This window comes from Adiantum capillus-veneris, chromosome 28, assembly GCF_014529385.1.
Source record: "Adiantum capillus-veneris isolate H3 chromosome 28, ASM1452938v2, whole genome shotgun sequence".
NCBI classification, from domain to species: Eukaryota; Viridiplantae; Streptophyta; class Polypodiopsida; order Polypodiales; family Pteridaceae; genus Adiantum; species Adiantum capillus-veneris.
Window position 1 is genome coordinate 126528733 of NC_140958.1, and position 14664 is coordinate 126543396.

Genomic DNA, 14664 nt, shown 5'->3' on the forward strand with positions numbered 1-14664 from the left:
GAGGCTCCTCATTTGGTTGACGTTGTTGCACATTGTCACCGTTTGCAGTCCTTGAGTCTTCACCGTCCTCAAGCTCCATGTACTCATCACCTGTTTCTTTTGTTTGTTTTCTTTCCAAGTAATGTTTGTACATATTTTGTTCGTTAAAAATTACATCCCTAGTCCTTAAGATTTTACCATCTTCAGGATTCCATAGGCGATACCCAAAGTCTCCTTCTCCATAGCCAATGAAGAAACACTTTCTGGACTTTGCATCTAACTTTAATCTTAGGCTTTTATCTATGTGCATGAAAGCCTCACACCCAAACACTTTGAAAAATGCATAATTCACCGGTTTACCTGTCCATGCCTCTTCTGGAACTCCCCCATCCAATGCCGTTGAGGGTGACCGATTGATTAAGTACACAGACGTACTTACAGCTTCCGCCCAAAGCTCAAGCGGTAGGCCTGCATGTAGCCGCATGCTTCGTGCTCGTTCCATGATTGTCCTGTTCATCCTTTTCGAAATCCCATTTTGTTGAGGTGTCCTTGGGGTTGTCCTTTGCCTCCGAATTCCATTGCTAGCACAAAAGCTTTCAAAAGATTGGTTGCAATATTCGCCTCCATTGTCGGATCTGAGGCATTTAACCTTGGTACCTGTTTCATTCTCCACAAAGGCTTTCCACCTTTGAAATATGGAAAATACATCGGATTTATTCTTTATGACATAAACCCATGTTTTTCTAGTCGCATCGTCTATGAATGTTACATAGTACAATGAGCCACCAAGTGATGGTGTACTCGCAGGACCCCAAACATCAGAATGAACCAACTCAAGTTTTTTATTTTTTCTTTCATTTCCTGATTTTTGAAATTTTACCCTCTTTTGTTTACCATAAACACAATCTTCACAGAACTCTAAGTCCACTTCTTTCAAACCTGGTAGAAGCTTCTTTGTTTGAAGGATTTGCATTCCTTTGGCACTCATATGCCCAAGTCGGTAGTGCCACACCGCACTCTCAACTTCTGTAGTTGCTGCACAAGCTGAAGGTTGCATGCTAACAGTACACAAGTAAAGTGTACCGACTTTTTCACCCTTGGCAACCACCAAAGATCCCTTTGAGATCTTCCACCGTTTGTTTCCGAATGCAATGTTGTGACCTTCATCGTCCAATTGTCCTGTAGAGATCAAATTTTTGCGAAGAGAAGGAACATGCCTAACATCTTTAAGCTTCCATTCATTTCCGTTAGCAGTTTTGACAGAAACTGTACCTTTGCCGACAATCTCATAAGCTTCATCATCTCCCAAGTATACATACCCAAAATTACCTTTGGTGTAGTCTTGGAAATGTTGCTTGTGTGGTGTCGCATGGAATGAAGCCCCGGAATCTACTATCCAGGAATTAGACACATTGTCTAATGAGAGAATTAGAGCATCTTGCTCTACTTTACCTGCCACATTGGCCTCCGATGTTGGCTTGTTGTCTTGAGACTCTGTCTCCTTCTTCTTCTTGGACCAACAATCCTTCTTGACGTGGCCCTTCTTGCCGCAGTTCCAACATTCAAGAACTGACTTTGTGCGTGACTTGCTCCGCCTTGAGCGATCACGACCCTTTTGGTTTTTGAACCTCTCCTTAGGCCTTCCTCTTGTTTCCACTGATAGTGCAGCACTTGATGATTCTCCTGTGCTTCTCCTTCGCATTTCCTCGCTTAGGAGAACACCCACAACATCATCAAACTTAAGAGTACTTGTGCTAGAGATAGAATTACTTACAGCCATCACAAGGCTGTCCCAACTATCCGGTAGAGATGATAATATAAGGAGAGCTCGCACTTCGTCATCGAAATTGATTTTCACTGATCGAAGTTGACTTATGTTTGTGTTAAAGTCATTTAGGTGTTCTGCAACTGAACCATTCTCTGTCATCTTTAGATTGAACAAGCGCTTCATAAGAAATACCTTATTGGATGCCGATGGTTTCTCGTAGAAGTCTTCAAGTGACTTCATCAAGTCCTCCGTGGTCTTCATCTCCGAAACATTGAAGGCCACCGTTGACGCCAAGCTTAACCGGATTGTTCCCAGTGACTTTCGATCAAGGACAATCCATGCTTCATCTTCCATTGTTGCGGGCTTCTTCGCAAGACCACCTAGTGGCAAATAGAGGTTCTTCTGGTAGAGATAGTCTTCAATCTGCATCTTCCAATGTTGGTAGTTTTTGCCGTTGAACTTCTCAATCTTGAGCTTCCCTTCCTCCGCCATAACTCCCACTCAATTCAAGGAATCCTTTCCTTGAGATAATTTATCTACGAGCAAACCTTGCTCTGATACCAGTTGTTAGGAAATAAGACGTAGCTAAATAGATAATTGAGTAGATTACTTAATGGAGAGAGACAGATTTATATACACGAGATTATAGAGTAGAGAGAGAGAGAAAGAGAGTACACACGATATACGTGGTTCACCCAATGTGGGCTACGTCCACGGGAAAGCAGCCACTCAATGGCTTTAGTACCTCAAAACAAGAAGTAGTTTACAAAGGGATTATACCCTTAATGGAGCTCCCGCCTTGCTTCACTCTCACCACCTCACACTCACCTTGTTGCATCAACTTCACACTATGAAATGTGTGTAGAAATGGTCTCCTTTTATAGGCCAAAAGGGCTGCCCTCTCTTATGAGAGACAGCCATGTGTAGCCGTCCTTGTGCGAATAAGTCCAAATCGGACCCTCCAATCCGCCCATGTGTGGCCGCCCTTGAGAAGACAAGTCCGCTTTTGAATTCGGCCACCGGCCACCGACCATTGACTTCCGACCGCCGGCCACCGGCCATTGACTTCCGACCACCGGCCATCGGCCATTGACTATCGGCCACCGGCCAACCGACCGGTTGTTTTCCGACCACTTTCCGACCGTCGGCCGGCCATAATATTCCAGCGAAAAAGAATATTCCGATGAAAAAAAAGTATCGAGGGCCTCCACCCCCAAGGCCTTTAAAGTTGTCCCTGATTCTTGTCCGTGAAAATTTTGGTTTCCGGTGAGTGATTTTTCTTCACGCACGATGGCTTCTCCTCATAATGGGGGCCTTACAAATGTGCGCTTTCTTTTACCACAGAAAATTACAAGGGTAAATCAGGCTCCATACTTAACATGCACAAGCATGGTTAGAGCAGAAGGAGATGTGTGATGACGGTTTGTCCCCGGGGATGAAGAGACTCTCTCTATGGTACGAGTTACCATATTGGCCCCGACTCATGATCAATCACTTGCTCGATCCAATGCACATATTCAAGAATGTGGGTAATCTGCTATGGGACCATCTAACCAGCAATAAAGATACTTTGGGAGCCAGGATTGACCTTAGAAATGTGGATCGTATGGAGCAATATTGGCCGCAGAAGACAACATCCGATGGATCGATAAAACTCCCTAAAGCGCCATGGATTTTGACAGGAGCCCAAGATCGCAAAGTAAAAGAGACCATTCGATCTATGCAGACCTCCATTGGCGTAATGCACTCGCTACGAACGTGTTTTACTAAAGAAGGAAAGCTTATTGGTTTGAAGTCACACGACTGGCATAAATTGTGTTAGGTATGTTTGAAGTGAAATATATCATAGTGGGAATTGTGTAACAAATTCGTGTGTGGACTTTAATATCATTGCTAGATATGGTTTGCAGTTTATTTTACCGATGGCCATTGAGGGATGTTTGTCTCCTGATGTCCGTAACACAATCTACAAACTCGCAAAGTTGGTGCATTCAATGTAGACTCCATACCATTCACCAAACTAAACACTATGGAGGTTGTGTGCATGTTTGAGAAACACTTTCCTACTACCATGCTAACCATTCAAGTGCATCTTCTTGTTCACATAGTTGATGAGGTGGAAATAGCTGGCACAGTACATTCCAGATGGATGTTCTTTTTAGAACGTTTCATGAAAACACTTAAGGGATATGTGTGTCAAAAGGCACGTCCGGAGGGTAGCATGGCAAAAGGTTGGTTGGTGTTAGAGTCCCTATTTTACATTGGAGAGTGGTTAGACGGATTTGATAAAGCCCAGTATACGCTATGGCGAACTATAGATGATGAACGCATATCTGGGATTGTCATGTGCAATCTCGGTGTTGAGAAGAAGATGACGGAAGATCTAGCGGTTAAAATCAATTAATTTCGTATGCTTCACAATCCAGTGGTGCAAAAGTGGATTTTACAATACGAGGATGCAAAGCAAGAGCAACAAAGGGCACGGATTGAGTGGAGACGGGGAAGACGACCACCGATGCATTATCTGGCAGGTGTGGAGAGCCTACCAACATTCGTGAGTTTAAGATGGTTGCACAACCAATTGAAAAGCGCACAATAGTGCGGTGAAAAAGTGACTGAGGAGGAGTGGGAGTATTCTCGGGGTTGCGCAACCAAGGTAAGTTTGCAATGTATGACTAGTGACTTTTTAGATGTTTGAACGGCCACTCATAAACTTTGTTGGTTGTAGTATAAGTCATACACAACATCATGGTGTAAAGGTCGACATTTTAGGGTGGAACGGATCGACAAAAAGCGTTTTACTCAAAATTGTGGAATCATGGCAAAATTTGAACAGTCTAGTCGACGACGATCCTCTGATACAGATCCTGTGGTGGCAGAAGTCACTTACTTCGGCACGCTACAAAAGATTTTGAGGATCGTTTATAGAGGATTTTTTGTTGACTTGTTCGACGTGCAACGGTTCAAGATAAACATGGAGGGTCGCAACGCTACTGTGCGCAAAGGAGAGTCTGGTTTCCTTGAGGTGGATTCAACAAAAAAATCGACCGACCTAAGAGACACTTTCATACTACCCGAGCATTGTGAACAAGTAAGCATGTAAATAGTTTCATCCTACAAAGTTTCCATCAAACTGGTGGTACGTCATAGAGGTAGCCCCTCGTAGTGCACGGACGTATGAGGGCTACCATGTGCCAATCACAGTGGCATCAATGGAGGAGATTGGAGAAGATACTCAATCAGAAGCCGCTGAGGTGGTGCCAAATGAGCATCAAGCTGCTACTCTCTATGGGGTGCATGCAAAGGATCTACAAAATGAAACGGAGGACATCTGCCTAAACGGAGAGCTCTATATAGATATAGGGAGTTATGCTGAGCTATGCGAGAATTAGAGAGAGACCTCTAAAGCCATAAACATTGTATTTGAACAATTTTGCTCCATTTTATAATATATATTGTATTCACGTGGCTATACTTGAGAAATTTAACTTGTGTTTAATCATCATTGCGTCCACTCCAGGTACGTATGCTCCAGGTATATTCTCACAAGTAGGGACACTCCTTGGTGTGTCGTGAAAGTCTGATATTCCGATGAGCACTGCGCTCCGAGTGCGATGGAGACTAAGGCTACAATCACGAAGGAGGTGATCCGTCTCTGCTCATAGATGATGCTCGTCCCTCCACTAGATCTAGTTGATCGGATGAAAGAGACGCTAAGATCGTCCCTCCACTAGATCTAGTTGATCGGATAAAAGAGACACTAAGATCGTCCCTCCACTAGATCTAGTTGATCGGATGAAAGAGACGGATCACCTCCTTCACGATTGCAACCTCAATCTCCATCGCACTCGAAGCGCTGTGCTTTTACAAGATACGTAAAATGCACACGGGAGACAAATTCACAAGAACTTCACAGGAATCTCTCTACACAGGAATCCCTCCCTCTTTATGAGTCCTCTCTCTCTCTCTCTCTCTCTCTCTCTCTCTCTCTCTCTCTCTCTCTCTCTCTCTACTTGTCCATGTTTTCTTCTCCAGACAATATTAAGATTAAATGTTGTGCGTTTAATGCAGGTATGGATGATGATGAGTTTCTTTCTTCTTTGTCACCCCGGCAGAGGCAGTGGTACGAGAATCGTCATCACTCTGTAGCACCATCACGTCGTTCTACTCCTTCAACGTCTCCCATCAGAGCATTCAGCACGCTCCAAAGATTTGGTGTCGACGAGACAATCTGCACACTCGTCTACGCACCGATGCTCTAGTGGTGGCGACGATGGTTATTGTGGGGATCCTGCCGTTGATGCCTCGACACCGCCTCATGTTTGACAAGTCTCTTTACCTTCCCCTTCTTTGCTCGCCCCCACACCAGCCATGGTATCTCCATCTATGCCAGGTTTATGCGTGGCTATCGGTCGTTCTTGGCTACACACCACTACCTACTCCTCTGGGAGTCACCCCAGTCGTCGACACTCCTCGCTTCGGGGCCCACACTCCAATGGAGACACGTGACGTATGTACCCCCATCGAACGCCGCTAGAGACCCCTGCCAGGACACCCAGGTTCACGCGTCACAGGCGAGAGGGATTTCCGTACTTCGTCGACTTCAGCGACGGCATCATCTTGGATGATAAGGTAAGAAGGTGATCTCGCGCATGCACGATCTTTGCTCTCAGGTGTTAGACACTACATACTAAACATTTGGAGTGAAGTACCAAGTAAATTAAAAGACAGAGTCATTAGCATGCCGCATGACGAGTTTCCCGTGTCAACATGGGATGAGCGCTTCAATGAAGACCTGATGAAGGTCCGAATGAACGAATACTGCAAGCACAAGATTTCTGAAGTGCAAAAACCAGTAAAACATGGGTGGAACAGACCAGATTGGCTGGTCAAAGAAGATTGGAAGAATGCAAAGCGAGCAGTGTGCGAGAATCTTGACAAGTGGAAGCAACAAAAGGAGGCAGCCAAAGCGTGAGTAGAGGCAGGGAGCTCGCACCACTCGGGGAGCGGCGGGTGGACATCATTTGAGGCCCATTTTGTAAGTGTTTTTGCATTGCTCTTTAGGTTTGGTAGTTACATCTATTTGTACTTTTAAAGTCTAACGTAATGGATTCTTTGTATGTTTTGAACAGTGGTCGATGATAGGACGTGACCCCACACCGTACGAGTGTGAGTACGCACGCAGAAAGGGCTTAAACGCCCTGATGGACATTCTGAGTTCTCGTGGCAGCATGGTTAGGATTAGGGTTTACTCTTTTCTATTTGTTATATTGTTTTGTAAATTATATGTTTATACTTACAGAAAATTGTCTTATTGTTTTTTTCTAGCAAAATCCGACAGATGCGCCGCTTGGGCGCGATGAGACGTCTGATTAGACGACGCTAGGCTAGCCGTAGCTAGATAGCATTAGTTTCCTTTTGTCATAGCATGTATAATGAGATGACGTGTATACGTCTTTTTGTAACTATTGGAAAACCATGTATATTTTCTCAATAATGACAATGGTGTTGTAACTATTGCATTTGCAAAGCTTAACAATCAAGTGATTTTGCCTATAATGTGTACAATTGTCATTGATTTACTTTTGTCAGTTTTGTATCTTTATTCTGCAAACAATACTATGGATGATGGAGTTAATGGTTATATTGTCTTGTGGGTGACTACTTTGAATCTATACCTTGCACTTTCTTTCAAAGGTGAATATGGGATTATCTTGGATTCATTTAGGTTTACGCTATTATTGAAACATTCAATATGGTTGATGGGTGAATGCCCTGCCACCCAAAATTTTTTACTCTCGGGCGTCGCTATAAGCATCGCTATATAAGGCTCTGCAACGTCGCTATAGGTAGCCTGTAAGCGTCGCTATATATCAACGAGTATAGGGACACATATAGCAAAGGTTATAGCGGTGCTTATAGTGACTTTCTTGTAGCGACACCGATAGCGATGCCGGGGAGTATAAAAACACAATGTATTTTCGTTGCTAAAAACGTCACAAGTGCACACAACCTCTTGTAGTGAGGGTCTTCAATAATTGGTTCACTTGGTGACTCTCCTTTGTAGGGATTGAGTAGGCTCACATGAATTTGTATGAGCCAATGGTTGGGCAACTTGAGTTGATAAACCGTCTCATTGATAGACTTCAAATTTGGAAAGGACCATAGTATCTTTTTGCTAGCTTAGCATAATACTTTTGATGGCCCGTAGGATTTTTGCCCGTCGTTTGCCTTAATCGAGCCTTAGGAAACTTAAGTAAGACCCAATCATTTTCTTTGAATGTTAAGACCCTTCTGTGCTTGTCAGCAGTAGTTTTTTGCCTTTGTTGAGAGATGGATATAGCCTCCTTAATCTTTTGAAAATATTCTTTGTAGGTCACGGCTATACTCATCGGCAGCGAAGATCTATCCATGTACTTTGAGTAGTAAGGGACTTTTAGGTCGTCCCCCCATGATCTGAAAATGTGCTTTTCCCGTAGAAGTATGTACAGTATTATTGTAGGCATGCTCTACAAGAGGTAAGTACTTTTCCCGTTGAGCGTTGATCTACTTCGGTAACATAAGTCTTGAGTAGATCGAGTATCGTAAGATTGGCTATCTCACTTTGACCATTCATTTGTGGGTGATAGGCTACCGAAGAAAAATTCAATCTTGTTCCTAGATATTCAAAGAGACTTTCCAGAAATTATTAATCATTCTACGATCTCTATTTGACATGATGGATGTTGGTAGTCCATGGTGTTTGAAAACCTGAGATATGAAGAGAGTTGCCATTTGTTGTGCATTAATAGTCTTTTTGACAAGAATAAAATGTGCTTGTTTGCTAAACCTATTGGCTATTGTCCATATTCTTGTATTCCCATGGATAGAATTGGGTAATCCAAAGATGAAATCCATGGATATACTCTCCCATGGTGAATTTGGGATAGGCGATGGCTGGAGTAATCCAGGTTGCTTCCCTCTATCATACTTGGTCTTTAGGTATACTGCACATTTTGAAACGTACTCTTGTATGTCCACTTTCATGGTAGGCCAATAGAAATACATCTCTACTCCTCAGAAAGTAGGTTGAATGCCTATATGCCCCACATAGGGAGGAGCATGGGATTCATACATAACTTTCTCACGAATGGAATGGGTAGCACATAGCCTATTTTCGTGGAGAAGATAACCATCCTGCAAGGTGAATGGTTCCTCTTTCTTCCCCAAAGCAAGGGCTGACATTATGTCTCTAAAGTTAGGGTCAGTAGCATACTCACCTATCATAGAAGATAGATCATTGTGAGTGGCTATAGACACACATTAACTTTTGGTCATCATGAAAGTGCATCGGCCACTTGATTGTGCTTACCATCAATGTGAGCAATATGAAAATTAAATTGCGAAAGAAAATTTGCCCACCTCATTTGTTTGTCGGAAAGCTTGGTTTGCGTCATGAAATACTTGACACTTTGGTGGTCGGTTCGTAGAATAAATGGAGTCATGTAGATTCCTTGGATTAGGCCATTCTTTTATTACCTCTAACTTCAATGGATCCATACGGATCCCATCTTGAGAGATAATATGACCTAGGTATTGAATCTCTTGGAGGAAAAATTAACTTTTCTTTTGGTTGAGAAAAAGCTTGTTCTCCCTCGATGCTTGAAAAATCACTTGGACATGTTGCTTATGTTCCTCCAAAGACTTGGAGTAGATGATGATATCATCAAAGAACTCTCCAGTGAATTTGTGGTAAGGTCTAAAATTTTTATCCATTAGATGACTGAACATAGCTAGTACATTAGTCAAGCCAAAAGGCATGACTAGATATTCATAAAGACCAAGCGTAGAGCGAAACACGGTATCTTCATCCACTATCCTTATTTGATGATCACCACTTTTAAGGCTAATCCTATTGAAGTAGGTAGAGCCTTGTAGCTTATCAAACAGATTTTCTACCAGAGACACGGAAAATCTATTTTTGATAGTAATATGGTTTAATGCTCGATAGTCCACACACATACGGTAGGTACCATCTTTTTTTTGCACTAAAAGGACTAGAGAACAAAAGGGAGAGGAACTAGGCCTCACCATCCCTTTGTCTATCAATTCCTGAACTTGCCTCATGATCTCCTCTTGTTGAGCTTATGAGACTCGATAAGGAGGCTTGTTAGGCGGTGAGCTTCCTGGAAGGAGCTCAATTCGATGGTCATCATCCCCTCGTTTTGGAGGTAAGTCCATAGGGATATCATCAATGAACACATCTTGGAACCCTTTTAGAAAAGTAGACAAGTCTAACTCTTCTTGATTCCTACCATTTACATTTGATAAAACATTAATATCTTTTAGAGACTCTTTGACAAAAATCATGTACGCAGAAACTGAGCTCTTCGTTGATTTATCAAAAGCAGGAGGATTTATAAGTGAAATAGTGCATCCACGCTCACTAGCATCTATATACATGTTCTTTCCCCTGTAGGTGAAATAGATTCTCGTTTCAGGGAACTTGATATTGGCAGCTATGCGATCAAACCATGGCGCCCCTAGGATAGCATCCTCATGTTGGAGGGAAGATATGAAAAAGTCCTTTTTTGTCGACATAGCTTTGGACATGAAGCCTTAACTTCCCAATCGAGAGAGTAACGGAGGCTTGCTGTCCCTTGAAAGATGTGTCAATCGTTACAATATCTCCCATCTTGAAAGCTTGAATTCCCAACTTGGTGCCAACTCCGTTGATATGAAGTTGTGAGTAGAGCCAAGTTCAAACAAGATGAAGGCATCATGCTCTCTTACCTTTCCCCAAGCATAGGAAGTGATGATCCTTTGCAATGAGCATCCTCTTTTGGAGCTTCGATGGTGGAAGCCCTAGGAGTCTCATTGCGAGCATTCTTCTTGGGGCAAAAATAATAACCATGTCCTTGCTCCCCACACTTGAAACACTTATGGTCTTTGCGAAAAGATTCAAGCTCTTCAGGAGAGAGTTTTTTTTTGGCTTTGTAAACTCCCTTCTCCTTGAACCGATTTTTGTTGTTGTTGGAAGTGCCTTGGGAAGAATTTTGAGCATTGGTTTTTCCCTTTGCATCATTTTTGTCTTTGTTTTCCATGGGCTTGACATTTTGCCTAGCCCCTTGTTGGAAATTGATGCGTGAAGCAACCATGGTGTGATGGATTACTTCGGTTATAGAACCATGCCGTTGAGAGTTGATGTATTCGGCCATCTCTTCAGGTAATCTTGCACAGAATTGTTGCTTTTTCTCGGCAAAGTCTATCTTTTGAAAGATAGTAGCCTTGAGATGTAAATCCCAAAACTTGTCTACATACTTGTGGATAGACTCATGAGAGACAAGCTTCAAGTTGCGCCATTCGGTGAGCACTTTGTCCTTTACATGCTTGCAAGGAATTGCTTCATGATGGAAACTCCTATAATTTTCCATGTCTTTGGGGCTTCGTTGTTGCCATGAAGGCTAGCCCACCATTGACAAGCTGATTTCTAGAAGTGCATAGCTACACAGTGTAGCTTGGAGGACTCTGTGAAGCCCTCGTCTCCAAAGGCCGCATCAAATTGTTGGATGAAGGCCAACACTTTGTCAATAGCACCGAAGGTGAGAAAATAGATACTCTTTCCTCCCACTTTGAACTTCTTTAGCTTTTGTGACCTTCACCATGCAGGGTAGGATTTGCGATGTCCTTCCCTCTTGTATCTCTAGGAGAATAGTCATAGCTTTCATTGGAAGAGGAGGAAGGTGAAGAAGAAGGAGAAGAGGGTGACCTCTTTCTTGCCCTTTTCTTCCTTGTTTCCTCTCTTCCCTTTTGGAATAATGGGACTGTGTGTTGATATTTTCCTCTTGGGAGGAGTTGGTGATCGTCTAGACCGCCATCTTCGTGGAGCCACATCTTCAGAGGAACTTAAACTTTCATTGCTTTCTTGCTCTTTGGATTCCTCCTCTCGTATGGGAGAGAGCCTTCTTTTGGGGGTCTCTTCAAGAGGCTGCCTAAGCTCTCTCTCCTCTTGGAGAGGAAGGTAAATTCCATAAGCACGAAGTTGTTGAGTAACTTCGGCTTGCAAAGCAGAGTTGCCCATAGCTTGTTGCAACCTAGCAACGAGATAATTAATAAACATGAGAGCATCTTCATTAGCACCTTCATGTGCAAAATCAAAGCTATCAATGTTCATTCTACTCTCTTGGTTATTGTCAGCCATGTTATCAAAATTTGTGTATGTACTTAGTGTATGCTTTGGCAATTCAAAACCTTAGTTACCACTCCTCTTAGCCTTTGAAAATCAGCTCTTAAGTATTTTGTCATAATAATCAATATCTAATTCTCCTAAATGATTTTCTCATATTAAACTGATCATTTAATGTGGGGAAGTGCCAAGGGAGAAAAAGCTAGAATATTGGTTAAGTTAGCAGACCGGCCACAGTAGGGATCCAAAGGAGGGAAAATAGGGATCCAAAGGGGGGGCCATCTGCAAAAGAGCCATGTGAAACAACGGGCTAAAAAGACCCTAAGGTTCAGCCCATTAAGACTTCCAAAATGCTAAGGTTCCAAAATTCAAAGGTTGTGTCCAAAGGTCAACCTTAGGGAAAATTGGATGCTTAGTGTGTGCCCAAAAAGTCTTTCTACATCCCTACATGGGAGGGGGCGAGCCCCAAAGCTAGGGGATGAGAGAGAAAGCCACACACACACACACAGGCTCCCTTTACACAAAGGGAACGAGGGACACATGTCAGCTCCCTAGGCCAGATGCCCACAAGGTATGCCCAATTCCTATTGGAAGACCCTTGAAGTGGACCAATGAAAATTAGGCTAGAGTAAATCTAGTTTAATTAATTTAAAAACATTTAATAAAAGAAACCAATAAGAATTAAGTGTCCTAGAAGACTATTGGGCAGTCTCCCAAGGGGTCCAATGAGCATTCAGGAGCCCCATGGCTTGCCTGATTCCTATTGGCCAGGAGGCAAAGGGGTCCAATGAGAGTTTAGTTTAATTATTTAATTATCTAAAGCTCTCACAAAAGGGGAAAGGGGGACACATGTCAGAAGGCTATCACTTATGCTGCTTAATCCCTATTGGCTTGACCTGGGGAGGTCCAATGAGGCAAAAGCCAGACTAACTTAGCAGCTAGGGCTCGCCCAAGAGAGAGAGGGGGCTGATTTTTGCTTGGCATTGACACACACACTCTCACACTTGACCATGTGTGAAGGGAAAATACTCTATCTCCTCCCAAGCTTTAATGGAGAGCTCATCACCTACTCCAAGCTTGTGAGATAGAAGCCTACATCAACACTCTCTTGGCATGTGGATGCAAATCCAACCAAGAGCCAAGCTTCAATGCATGCTCATCTTCTCTACCAAGCTAATTACTAAGCTAAGCTATGCTAATATGAGTGATTATGTGAGGAGATGTACTTCTTTCTCGTAAGATACTTCTTTTTCCTCTCAATCTACTCTCATACCCTGCTAGCTCTCACCATCTTCGAAGGTGTGTGAGGTCTTGGGTCTGAGAACGGGGATAATTCAAGTTGTGTTTGATTAAGTGTTTTGCTTGGTGTATGAAGCTTCCATCTTCATTGCACTAGCTCGTCTTGAAGGAACACAAAGAATTGTATTGTACAATGTCTCTCTTGATGGGAGAAACCATAATACAAAGCCTTTTGGAGGGGGGACCGGCTCCATGCAAATCCGGTCCTCAACTGTTGTCAATAGCTTAATTGCTCTCTCTTTTGAAAGTATTGTCGATGCTATCTAACTAGGTGTTATGCTTTTTGTTGCTCTCTCCACCCAAGCACTCTTGTAATTCTCATTAGGAATCAACTCTAATGAAATGCTCACTATGTTCATGCTAATTTCCGCTACACATAAGATTTTAGGCCATTAAATGTTACATATTTACACCCACGGCTCGAAGTGGTTAATTATAGAGAGTAGTGGAGTAAGTCTAACATAGCAGAGTTGCCGAGGGCTAGCTCCTTTCGGACTTCTTATGTCTCGATAATGGTAAAGCCGTAGGCAAGTCTAAAAAGACTCCATTATCAAGTCCAAAGCTCCCAAGGTGTGCACCATATCCCACATAGTGGCCTCAACAAAATCGATTATAGATCCCAGTTCCACTTAGCCGAATATAATTAACAAAATCAACCATTTATAGGCTACTTAAGGACCTCTCTTCTTAAGCAAGAAAAGAGAAACCAAATGCTCTGATACCAATGTAATGGAATTGGCCTATTAACTTGAGAGTAGAAGAAATTGAAGAGAGTACTTTTTGTGAAATTACTTTGTGAGCATAGTGGGTGAACATAATTGATGGTAGCAACATAAACATAGCATTTAGTTAACTTGGCATGAACAATACTTTTGCCAGAGAGAGAATTTAGAGAACATGACAACATTTGAGGACCGGATTTATGTGGAGCCAGTCCCCCTTCCAATCGGCATTTGTAATATGATTTCTCCCATCAAGAGAGACTTGTTACAATACAATCTTTGTGTTCCTTGTGACCTAGGTGATGCAATGAAGATGGAAAGCTTCATGCATCATGAGCACAACATAAACTTTGAGGAAAGCATTAACTATCCCAAGAATTAGTCCCAAGACCTCAAACACCTTCGAAGGTGGAGATAACTAGCAAGGAATGAGGGTAGGGAAGAGGAAGAAGAAACATTTCATAGGAGAAAGAATTAGTTCCTCACTTATCATCACTCTTCTTGCTAGCATACATAATAGCATAGTAATGAAGATGGAGAAGATGGCAAGATTAAGCATTGAAGCATGGCTTTGGTTGCATTTTCACTCCATAGCCAAGAGTGTTGGTGTAGGCTCTCAACCTCTCTACTTGCTTGGAGAAGGCGAGGGAGCTCTTGCACTTTGCACTTCACAAAATGAGAGTGTGTGTGAGTGTGTGTGGGAGAGTATACCCCCTAAGCAATCCCCCTAC